We start from the raw sequence: 13,012 nt of genomic DNA, 5'->3' as shown, positions 1-13,012 counted from the left end.
ATCACCGATAGCGATGGCGGTAGCCATCTGCGCAAGAAAAAAAAATGTTGCAGTGCAGGAAGAGCTGCTGCAAAAGCTGGAAAAGTTGCAGTGCTACCAACTCAGCCAAATCAGTACCCTTGTCATGTAACGAAGTGCCCTACAGCTGATGTGTCAGTTGTCCGCTTTATTCTCTACAGAATTGCACAGTGAAACAACAAACGCTGCCTGAATATCATCGCTGCAACAAATACACGCCTTCGAAGGCATAATTCATTTATTCAAGCGAAGCTTTCGTTTTCTTGTTTCTCCGGACTCCGTGCTCGGTCCGCTTCTTGGTGAATAAGGTTGGCCGGCCCTGGAGATAATGCAGTCGTAAAAGTGCCCTATTCATGAAGGTGGCGTGATGAAAAGCGGGCCGATCCCGCAAAGGGTGTAATTCCCGTCCGCTGGAGCACGTGGGTCGCCCCAGCAGGCACGTAGTCGTCAATCTGCAAAACGCGTCGCGGTAGGTGAACAGATTTGTATCGGTACATGTAGAGCTTCGCTTGAAATTGATTTCAAACTGTGCTTTGAGTCTGCATATTTTTTTTCCTTTCAGACGAACGCAAACGTTCCCTTGCTGTCGAAGTGCATCGAGGTCTTCCTCATCACGTTTTTCGGCGTCACGTACCTGTGCTCGCGGCTACTCAGGATCGGGCTGTTCGAAGACCCTTACAACGGCAAAGTGCTCATCTGCGTCGGACTGCTCTACTTCTACTACCGACAGACGCTCATCTACCTGCCCATATCCCCGCAGCTTGGCCCGCTGCTTTACATTGTGAAACTCATGGTACGGCGTTCTTCTTGCACCACGCGATCACGTCGAACAACGCGAACGTTATACACTCGGACGGCAAGAAACGACGTTGACTTTCAACTGGTTTATTGCTCTAGAAAGAAAGCATCTATGGTGGTAACTACGGAAGAAAACGCAGATAGCCCCATTTGTATACGCGGTTTACTTCAGGCGGTTCTGTCAAGTAGTGGCAAGAAAAAAATTCGGGCTATTTTGTTTCTGCAGCAAACTAGGTGACCCCGGAAGCATAGGCTGGTGAGCGCTGCAAGCAGCCATGAAAGCAGGCTTGCACGTAACGAAATAAATGTAATTAAATACTTCTAATCAATTACGTATTTTGGCAATTTCGTAATTTGCCGATTACTTTGTTTACTTGGTAACGTTCACTGTAATTCAGTTACTTTCTTTTTTCAATAACTAGTTACATGTAACCAGTTACATTTTTGACGATAGATGCCATAACAGGCGACGCAGCTTTGAGTAATTATATTTGGCGGGAACTATGGTGAGAGAGCCAAACTGTGGTTGTGAAGACGAAGAGGCCAAAGGCCTATAACTATAACTTGTACCAAAGGCCTTAACTTGTACCTGTGCATGGACTACCTCCTCCTCACAATCAGCGTAATGCAGCGCCGCCTCGATCACCTGAAGATGACAGACTTGTAAATTTGCACACCTCTTTTGGATACTCGACCTCTGCGCGTTTCTCTTATATATATTTTTTTTCTCTGTCTCCTGGAAGCGATTTTAGGTGGCCGTCGTAGGCGCTAGCAGCTGCTTTTGAATTCTTCGCTCAGTGAAGTCTATGATTTCTCTGGTATAGAGACGTTTTTGGCTGATAAACTCGTACGTATCTATCTCTTTATATCTTTTATAAGCGATTCAATATAGACCTATTGTTTTGCGATTGTAACGCACGAACAGTAATATTCTAGCTAAATAATATGCAGCATTATGGTAAACTACATTACAGATTTGGCCACCTTTTCAAGTAACGTGAACGTTTGTCGGCGTACGGTAGAATTAGTCGATTACGTTCAAATTGCTAACCAGTGTGGAGGTCCACCGGATGTTTACCGACAAATTAAAACGGCGCTTCTGTGGCTCGATAGCGACGATTGGTTACGTTGATGCCAGGAAATCGCCTATGGACGATGTTTAAATTTTTCATTGGGCTTACCGGCAGTGTCTTCTCCTAACCCCAGAAACAATGAAGCGCGGCGCTTCATAGATAGAGGTGGAAGTGCTGCGCCAATCCGCGCTTCCTGCGCCATCCTGCTCCAAAACGCATTATTTCGTCGAAACTGCTCCCAAGCGGTCCCTTTATGCGCGACATGCCCGATAATTCGGACGGCTTCGCGGCACCACCATGTACCCCATAGACCAAGTTATTGTATAAGAACGCCTCAAATTTCGGACGCAAGAACCCTTCGCCGTCCGATTTTGCGGGCTTTGTGCCGTGACCGCAGGCCTGAAACAGCAGTAATGAAAGTCACCACCACCACCACCGTCATTTTGATTACCTCGCCGCATCGAACCGGCGCTCTCACACGCAGATCCGCTGGCAGCCATAGGCACCACCTCGGCAACGCTAGGCCTAGCTACTTCGACGTTCGCTATTAAGCTTCTTACCGTTCGGTGCCGAGTTTTTCATTTAAATAATTCACCGCTGTCAGCAACTGCAGTGACTCCGCCTGTGTAATCGTCGCGATTGGCTTCGAAGCTCGGAAAGCACGGAGCGTTGCATAATGCCGGTTCCCAAAGTGAGCTTCGCCTCAATACAGAATTGTTATGCGGCAAAGCGGACGCAAAGTATTGCCATGAAGCATAACAAGAGTGGCAAGGGGCAATTGTCACGCGACACAGTGTGTATTCCTCAATTACACACGCTTGCACCAGCCGTATCCTGTCACAGTACGAGCTCCGATGTGCCTAATAAGTGTACTGGCAGGCCTTCAGGGCGATTTGAGCCCTTAGCGGCAGTAAAAGGCACGCATTCATCGTTTCTGACTGCCCAATTTTTCGGAAGATTTCGCGGCCTCTAGGGAGTCCGAAAAATCGGGGGCTGACTGTTTTGCTTTCCGTTTTTCTTTTTTTTTGTGTGTGTGTGTGATGTGTTGTGAGCTGTGTTGTTTTAAATGCGGGTAGAGTTTTGGGCCACAATGATGGACAGACTGAGAAGCCAGCTCTGATTGCCCATATCTTGTGTTTCCATTTTAATTTATTGGCTACGTAGAGAGCCTTGTACCTGAAAGTACAATTTTCAATTTGTAAACTTTTTGCAGTTAATCAGGTACATTATATTTCACTCAGATACATATTTGTCTTGTTTAAGAATACATTTTCAGTGAAATTTGTTCTTTAGACTTACACATAGTTGAGATATAAAGTATGAGAGACAAAGCATGGTGGGCACAGTGCTAGTGTTGTGTGGCAGTGTTCTTTTTTTTCAGTTATTTGTTGGTAAGGTACAATCTAGGTTTACATCCCATGTGATTTACTTGTGCTGCTGTTATAGCTGCTTTGTACTTTTTTTTCCTTATGCTCAAGTGCAAGTACTGGTTTTTGCACTGCATTTCATACATAGTATGCTCATACATTGATTTTTATTGCTATTGTGCTGTGCTTTTCCCCTGATTCTTACTTATTTTGCCCTGATTCTTTGCCCTGAACTTGTACTACCGTTACAGTTCCCTACAGTTGCAGATTGATTAGATTTCTTTTTAAAGTTGCTTGGCAAGTAGAGCATACAATGTTCCACTGAAATTTCACCTTGGCACATAAAGTTTTCTCTCTTACCATTTCTACTTGTTGAATGCAAAAGTTTGCTGATTTAAATGTTGTTACGATGGCGACCCACTCCAAAACTAACTTTCTCTGCTACGAAACTACAAATTTGTTGCTCCGATGCCGCTCCAAACTAGTTATTTGTTGCTCCAAAACAGCATACTTACTGCTCCAAAATGGCCAGTTTGCTGCTCCCATCCCTGCTCCAAAACGTTGGAGCCTGCTTCCGCTCTTGCATAGATGACCTAGACCCAAGCACCACAGCATTGAGTGATTATACGAAACTTTGCGAGGAAGACCTTCATACGTTACAACACGGCCTTTCTCTTTAGCGCGCACATCGAGCTAGTTTTCAATGTCGCTGCCAGATATCTGCACATGATAACGAAGGAAGATTACGGAAGAAAATTTTGGAAAGCAATTATCAGTGAAGATAACAACATGTGAAGGCATTGAAAGAGACAGGAGAACTGCTGTTCTTTACCGTATTTGTGCAATGTTAATAGAAGTGGGGAGGAAGACAATGTTAATGAAATTGATTACCTATTAGTAATTGCTTAATTGCTTTGTTGCAACAGTAATTCGTAAGTGTAATCAGTTGCATTTTTGAGCGAAGAGATTGTAATTGTAAGCAATTATTTTTTTCTGTAACGTCTACAGTCTGGATGAAAGTAAACACTAACATGGGTGTCCAAGTACTCTTGCACACCCTTATTACTGATTACTTTATAACACGTGGTTGGCAGATAGCCGCTCTCTACGAGACTAGCGCGGTCACAGCGTTCCTTGCTCGTATCAAATGACCTCCGCCCGACGCTTCCTCAGCTGGTGTTACCTAACTCGGTCCCACCAGCCCCGGTAGCTTAGTGGCTATGACGTGCTGCTTAACTCGAGATCGCGGGTTTGATCCCCGCCGGTGCGGCTGCATTTCGGCGGGGGGGCAAAATGCGGAAACGCTTGTGTACTCGGATTTAAGTGCACGTTAAAGAATGCCAGGTGGGTCAAAATTATTCCGCACTCCTCAACTATTGCGCGCCTCATAATCATATCTTGGTTTTGGCACATAAGACCCCAGAATTTAGGTTTTAAGGGTAAAAATGTGCGTAAAACAGTGGACTAGTGAAATATTTAGCGCGCTGCTTGCGACGATATCGCAAGTCCAGAACATAGTCACATTTTCGGCTGTTTAGTCGCAGCCGATCAATGCATGTGCTTCCTGACGTATAGAGCGTGCTCCCTCTTCTTCAATGTAGGTCTGTCGGGACTTCGCAAACTTCATGCGCATGGCACTGCTGGTGATCATATGCGGAGGCATCGTGGTGCACGCTGTTCTGTACCCCGACTACCCGATCACGGTGGAGCTTTTCCGCAGAATATTCCACAAGGCCTGGTTTTCCCTCTGGCTGACCCCTATCACTGACCTCGAAGGTGAGCGCGCCCTGATCGTCTCCCCCCGTTAGTGAGCGAGCTTAACTCCTTCTTAACCCCCCGATCCAGGATATGGTTCCAACGTGCATGGCCTGGCTTGAACGAATGAATGAGTCAATGAATGAATAAGGGCTTATTCTTGTCATGCTATTTATCTCATGCAGTTGGTGCTTTCTTCGCCCCATGCGGTCAGGGAAAACTGCAGACAAAAATTACAAGTAGCTTAAGATAATCTGGGGCCTGGAAAACAAATACAAGCACACGTCATACAGGGGTGCCACGTAGGCATAATTCATGTCTGCATGCAATGACGAACCAGCTTTACAACGATAAAGGAAGCAAGGTGCAATGTGGTTCATTGTAGAAACTCTGCTCTTAAACAGCATTTTAATAGCGAGAGTCATTATCGCGGTCATTAGTGGCTCTTCGTGTTACACTTTCCGATCGGTTTGGCGCTCTGTCGTCATAAAATGCCACTGACCAGCAAGAAATTGCTGTCTCCGGCAGGGTGTGCAATCCGTGAATTTCTGGTTGCGAATCAGAGGCACGACGATAGTTATATAAGCAAGACCATGTTATGCAGCAATACACCTGTGCGTCGAGGCAATCAGTCAGACTCCTATGCACATACTTCGCGACTACCAAATGTTTTCATTAAAAAGAGCGTTTAAGTTTTTAGCGAGTGTAGGCTTCCTACATGCAATTTCATATTTCCGTTGATCTCAGCCTTGTCTCATTTCCGAGGAAATGGCTGAGCTTTCTTATCTCACATGTCAGGCGCTCCGCACTCGTCTCCATTACAAGGACTGTTACTGAGGCTGCGTGACTTTGTAAAGGTCATATGCTTTGCCGACAATCATTAAATATAATCATTACTGTATATAATTTAAGCCCTATACGTCACTGTTTCTTATCCTTCTCAAGTACTGCTTACTCAAGTACACTGAGTCGACCACCAACCCTGTGTTTGGTGCTCTTTGGCCACAGTTGCCCTTGTGCCACAATAATATATACTACTAACTAACTAACAACTTCGCGGTTTAACTAGAGTGTGGCGCTGCAACTATTGGAAGGATGTGCGCTACCGCGAAAAGGCAGATGCCGATGATCGAGACTCCCCATTTGAGACATGCTACGTGAGGAAGTAGGGTCTAGCGCTCCATTCACAGAACGCTATCTTCATTTTAAAAGTTAGGAACATAGAAAATACAAGTACTGAATTCTGGAGTTGGAAGCACTAGAAAAGTGTGTGTGGAGCCAAATTCCTCGTTATGATGAATAAGAACCTAAAACACTTCGCAGAGAGAATGGCGCTGAAGAAGCAGCTTTTACTGAGCGGCCTCTAATATGGCGTTCATGAATTGCATGTTAATGACATGAACGATTTGTCGAACACTCGCGTAAATGCATTCATCAAAAATGGTCTTCCTGCAATGATCATTCACATCTCGATCGCTTTCAAAAGCAGTGTCGTAGTTTCTTGTTTTTTTTTTCTTGTACTAGATCAAACACATTGTCAATATAACAGCTGACTACAAGAACGCCAGAACAACTCGGGTCATAATTTTTCGCGATGCAAATATATATAGTAGAAATATTTCTTATAGCACAGCTCGTAGGCGCCCGGTCCTGCGGCGAACCTCGGCGTCGGCGTTGTCCCTCATAACCGAGCGAGCGAGCACAGCGAAGGATGAAAGTGAACGCGGAGAGCAGTGGGAGATGAAAGACGGCGAGGGTGAAGAGCGCGCGAGGAGGAAAGCGGAGGAGGGTGCAGCAGTACCATGAGATGCAAAGCGGAGGAGGAGGGTATGGCGAAAGCGCGAGAAAAGCGTAGTGCCGCGCAAGACAGGCTTTGCGTCGACGATGGCTACGAGATGGCGCCAGAGTAGCACGTGTCATCTGTATGGAAAGAAAGCGGAGGTCTCTCTGCGGCGGCTGCTGTGAATCGCGCCCACGCAGCACCCACGCGCTGCGTCTCGCGATCTCCCGATTAGCGAGGCAGTCGCGCCACACTTCGCTCCGTTTGCAACTTGCCGCACAAGACAGGTTGTCCGCGCCAAGCAACATATCGCGAAATAAAAAACACTTATGGAGCTGCCCTCCAATTTCGCATTAGGGAGTATCGCAATCGCCGGTAAACTTTTTTTTCTGTCAATACTCTAAACGTCTCTTATCTCCCTGAGAGAGCCAGCGCCACGCATGGCCATGGCGGCGAATGTGGAAGGTGCTCTCAACCACAGGCGTCGCGCGGTGCGTGAACTTAGGAGCAGGCAAACGGGCGCGACGTTCATATGCAGCCGTGTCTGAGGGAGATGATGATGAACGCTGCGTATTGATAACCGCGGTTGGAACAAGGGGGCGTGTGGGGTCCGAGCGGCGGCGTCATCCTGCCGCCCCCAGGATCACAATTTTCACCATGGCACGCCGTTGCGGCGCGGCTATACCTTTTGGCCGCCTCCACAAGTTGGCTTGGATACAAATTGAGCCTCTCGATTTCCCCGATTATTTTCACTCATAGCAAAGCTATGGTTTCGACTATGGCAGCCTTGAGGCTTTAGGTAGCATGTGAGGGTTCGTGGTTGTTGGCGCCTGCTTCTATGTTAATGTACAACATGATGCATGCGGTTCAAAAAACGGTCCAGATTTGCCATCATGGCCGTGAGCGGCGCGCTGGTTAACATACCTTAGCCTAGATGTACTACACGTATACAAATACCCAAGAAAGTAAACAGAGGGACTGCTGTAACTCAACTGGCAAAAATATTGCACGCGGCTTGTGGAAGTTGGTTTCGATTCTCACCGGCAGCATGTTCTATTTTCGTTTCTTGTTTCCTTTATTTTCTTTTAATAATAATATGAAGGTTATCGCAAATTTAAGCCTGACTTGTACTTAATCCTATATTTGAGTAAAACAATTACTCTGCCATATGTTACGAGGCTTAATTATCCGTTGGCCATATTATAGCCCTGTTGATATGTTATTACACTTGGTTAGGGAGTCAATCTATGAACGGTTGTAGAGCAGCAAGCGAGCACCGCACAATAAACGCATTTTTTCAAGTTGAGACAGTGCCCGTCTCGTATTCATAGCCGAAAGCTAAATGCGTGGAAGGGGCAGCGAACAAACTTCCTACTCTTGAAGCCCATCGCCAACCTTCTGAGCATTCCATACGTATCAGTGATGCTTTTTTTTTTCAGAAACAAGGTGTAGACAGTGTTCCTTATGCTAATTAGAAACAGTTTTTCTAGTATTTAGGCAAAAATAGTGAAAGTGGGTAAAAATAATAGGCGAATTTTAGCTATATTTTTCGTTAGAAGGACCACAACATTTAGCTGTTCATTTCGTACATTCCTGGTTAGTTACAATAATTCAACTTTCTAACATGTATCTCTACGCTCGACAAGGCCATTTATCGAGACGCCGAAACACTGTTGAATTATTTGCATCGTAAAGCTGGCACTGCAGCACAACATGGTCATTCACGCATCGCAGGAGACAGCAAGTGCTTCCAGACACCTCCCCCAGATCACACCAAGGGATGTTTCGTCAGCAGATGTAAGTAGGACCGTAGTATATTACTTTGGTTGTAACTGGCAAGCGCACTTGAAATGTTTGTGGGTGAACGACAGAGCTGAGATTCGGTTGTTAGCTCACCCTCTCTTCCACAAGCGGTTTTTTATTACTTGTACAACTTGTTTTGTGAAGTTTTTGAACAGGTAAGACTGGAATCGGCCGTGATGTAGGTAGGTAGGGCTAAATGGGGTCTAATCTGTGGCGATGTAAACGTAATATAAAGCTCGCTAGCATTTACAGAAGGATGTCACAACATCGCATAACTAGAACACGAAAAAAAGATACTCGCTAAGCCATCAACACAACGTGTTTCAGGAACGTCCGCTTGAACTGTTTAAAATTTGGGATCCAGGTCAAAACGGAAGCTCTTGGTGGCCAAAATTCTAAGAAGTCACAGGCATAAATTTCGCAATATTTAATAATTATCTTTTAAATAAATTTCTCTCCCCTCAAATTTTGCGAATATATTGCAGTTAACCTATTAAACGTGGTCAGGGCTCGAATGATACGTCCACCTAATAGGAATCCCAGGACAAGCAGTAATTATCTGACATTTGTCGCAGGCAGTTATCTTATGTAGTCATTGAGGAATGCTGCACTCTAAATGATTCGCAAATTCATTTTGCCCTATGTTTGGAAGCGCGTATCTCGAAACTTGAGGTGGTTTCAAGAATACTACTAAATAAACACGCCCTCAGATCTGGCCAGATTCGATGCAGCAGTTAAAACATGTGACTTGAGTTCTTAATGCTTTCAAAATTTAATGTTTCTTTAGACCACGTGATGAAATTTCGGTTATGAAATATGTTGTTTTTATTTATTGCTCCACAATTTTTGCTGGTATGAACTAATGTCAACAAAAGTATTTTTTATTCCACTTCCTTCTTTTTCACTACAGCCTGCGGGCAATGCAGAAGAATCAACTGAGTGTCGTCCTCTTTCTAAATGAGCGTAAGGCTTGTATGCATCAGGCGACAGATACGCAGCGCCTAATTATCAATTAGCCCAAATAAGTTGTGTGAGATGGTGCACAAAATCATATTGATGGCTAATATCAGCAAGAGACGATGTGACAAGTGTACGGAAAGTAAGCGCAATGCCCCATGTGGTGTAAATCTTTCATTTATGCTAATTTTGTTCATTTTACAAATCGGGCGTCATTTTTTACCAAAAAAAAATAAATTCTGTTCGCCAAAAAGGTTTAGTGGCGCTGCAAGAAGGCACAATATTGCGAAAATGCATACAAAAATAGCATTGTAATTGCATTGCGTCGCTCTCTTAAAGCCGCGCAAGACTTTGTTTGCCAACGGGGTACTTGCTTCAAACTAGGTTATTTAGACAAGTTTCTGAAGCAGTCGATGACAGCAACAGAGACGTCTGTGAAGAAGTAATTGTCATCTAAATATTATGTGTTGCTTGTGAGTCTTTGTTCTTCCAAGTTTGTTACTAATTGTGTGCTGTGCGTAAAAGGTAAATGATATCAAATAATGAAGTCCGTATGCATCCCAGGAAACGTTCATGCTCAGGACAGGCATTAAAAAATGCGTACTATCCCCACCCCTCTCGTCCTCTCATGCCCGCGGAAGTTCTACGAAATTGAAGTTCATGGGTTTACAGATATATGTGCGTGTGATGATAATTTAGTGTACTGTGCAAGAACCTGAGCAACATATCGACATATCTTTTTTTCGCTAATGTGTTCAAGCTTTACTTTTCGTGATCTTTCGAGATAATTGAAGAGATTTAAGAGACATCCCGGTGGCCACTACAATTTTTCATTTGCAGACTCGGACGAGAGCTGCCCGAATACAGGTCTGTGGCCCTATGTGTTCGCGGTGGTCTACTTCGTGCACCTCAAGCTGATCCTTCTCACCGTCCTGGTGGCGCTCTTCTTGTAAGGGAACCACATTTCCTGCTTTACGCCAACGATCCAAGTCTGGTCATGAGAACCGAATTGTCGAAAACTATACTTCTCGACAACTTTCTGCGGCAATGGAGGTGAAAGCTACGGAGGCAAAGCGCGCACGAGTAAGAGCGCTTCTAAAAAAAGAAAAGACCCCTGTTGTCATTTGCTTGCGTTTCAACTACGAAAGAGTAAACGGAAGCACCATATTCGCAACCGCACAATACGACAAGATACGCGACTGCGCGTTAAAGTTAAACTATTTCCCTGCTTTCATCCTTTTCATTTGGGCTAATGCGAAACAGTCGCATGTGCAAGGTGTTGTGTTTGCCTGTGTTCAGCTGTGTTCAGTTTGCGGGTTGGCAACCTCTCTACGATAGTACTAGTGTAGTCAACCTTGTGCGTGACGGGCGTAGGGTATATAAGGCCCTGACCGGAAATAAAAGCTCTCTTTGTTGTTTCGCCGTTACGACAGTAGTTTCGGGCTTGCCTTCGCCCGGTGTCTTTTTCTTCGCGCCATCTTGCATTGGTGCGAGATACAACATAAAATGGCGACGAGGTAAAACCGCGAGTTCTTCAAGTTCGATGCACGCCTGCACTCATTGCCCAGAAGCTTCATCAAGCTCCAGGATGCGAGCTCGAGTTGCGTCGCCCACTCCAGCAGTCTCCGTCGTTCGCGACGCCACTCCGGCAAGTTAGGCTTCGCAGCGCTGCCGTGTCGCCCGCTACTCTTTTCACGCCTGCGCCTCACTCTACGCCGGTAAGCCATGGCTGCCTTATTCAACTGCAACCCGCCGCCTCCTCCGTTTCTTGCTACGCCGGGTCCTGCATCAGTACCGTGGAGACAATGGAAGCTTGCGTTTCTCAACTACTTGGAGGCTATCGGCGGCGAGGACCTCACGCAGCGACGCAGAAAAGCTATCCTACTGAATGCACTAGGCTTGGAGGGGCAGCGAATATATTACAGTTTGGCGCCACTTACTGCGTCGGAGCTCATCAACGTACATATGAAGACTGAGCCCGACTCGGATGTTTTCGACGAGGCAATTTCACTGCTTGACAAGCATTTCGCAACAAGCGTAAACGAGTTGATGGAGCGACACCGCTTTCGACAGCGTCGTCAGCTGCCGGGTGAGCCCTTCGAAGCTTATGCCGCTGCACTGCGTGAGCTAGCCGCAAGCTGTGATTTCGGTGATCAAATGGAGAAAGCCGTACGAGACCAGCTACTGGAGGGGTCGACATCGCAACAAATACGTGAGCGTCTGCTTTTTGAGGGAACAAGCCTTACGCTGAGCCGCGCTGTGGAGCTTGGCAAGCACATCGAACAGACTCGACATGAACTTAAGGAACTGTCAGCTGATTCAGTGGTGCAAAGAATAGTTGACAAGCCTGAACGTAGGAGTGCAAGTGGATTTTCGGCGTGCTACCGTTGCGGGTCAACCGAACATCGAGCGAATGCAAGAGAATGCCGTGCTAAGAAGGTGAAATGCCGAAACTGCAACAAAGTGGGACATTTTGCGTCTGTGTGCCGTTCAAGACGCCCAGGTGAGTCTCAGGGCAACACCGAAAGCAAGAACACACCGGAAGCGACGAATGCTATCTCTGTTCTCAACCTCAGCACTGAAGGTATGCGAGGGAAAGGAATTTACATCGATGTCAATGTTAACAATACTACTCTGAGCCTCCTCATTGACACGGGGTCGTCTGTCTCTCTGCTTAACGAAGCAAGCTTTCAAGAACATTTCTCTGGCTGTTCACTTACGGATGCTAAAGTGAGGCTGGTCGACTACTCAAAGCAACGGATTGCAGTCAAGGGATGCTTTCTGGCGAACGTAGCCTACAAGCAGGTTCAAACCTGTGTTCTTTTTCACGTCGTGGAACGTGGTACATCGCTTTTGGGACTGGATGCCATACAGAATCTCCAACTTTGCATTGAAGGGGATACGCTGTCGTGTCTACAAACAGATTCACAGCCTTCATCGTTGCTGCCAGCCCACCTGCGTGGTGAATTTTCGCACCTGTTCTCTGGTAAACTTGGCCAGGTCAAGGGTTTTGTGCACGAAGTCAAAGTTCGTCCCTCGGTGAAGCCTGTAGCTGCCAAGCTACGACGGTTACCGCTTGCTCTCCGTGAACGTGTGTCTGCCGAATTGCGCCAACTGGAACTGTCGGGCATCATAGAACGAGTTGATGCGGCCGAATGGGTATCGGCGATCGTTGTTGTGCAGAAACCCAATGAGACGATACGCCTCTGCGTTGACCTTCGAGAAGTGAACAAGGCCATCATAGTGGATGGGTTCCCTCTCCCCCACACGGAAGAACTGCTGCACCACCTGGTAGGTGCAACTAGATTTTCAAAACTGGATTTGAAAGCTGCGTACCATCAGCTGGAACTGACACGTGAAAGTCGTGAACTAACAACATTTGTGACTCACGAAGGCCTTTTCAGATTTAGAAGAGTATGCTTTGGCCTTGCATCTGCACCTGCAGCTTTCCAGAAGTTGAT

The sequence above is a fragment of the Dermacentor silvarum genome, chromosome 3 (assembly GCF_013339745.2).
Source record: "Dermacentor silvarum isolate Dsil-2018 chromosome 3, BIME_Dsil_1.4, whole genome shotgun sequence".
NCBI lineage: Eukaryota > Metazoa > Arthropoda > Arachnida > Ixodida > Ixodidae > Dermacentor > Dermacentor silvarum.
The sequence above is the reverse complement of the archived record's forward strand: the minus strand, read 5'-3'. Positions refer to the sequence as shown.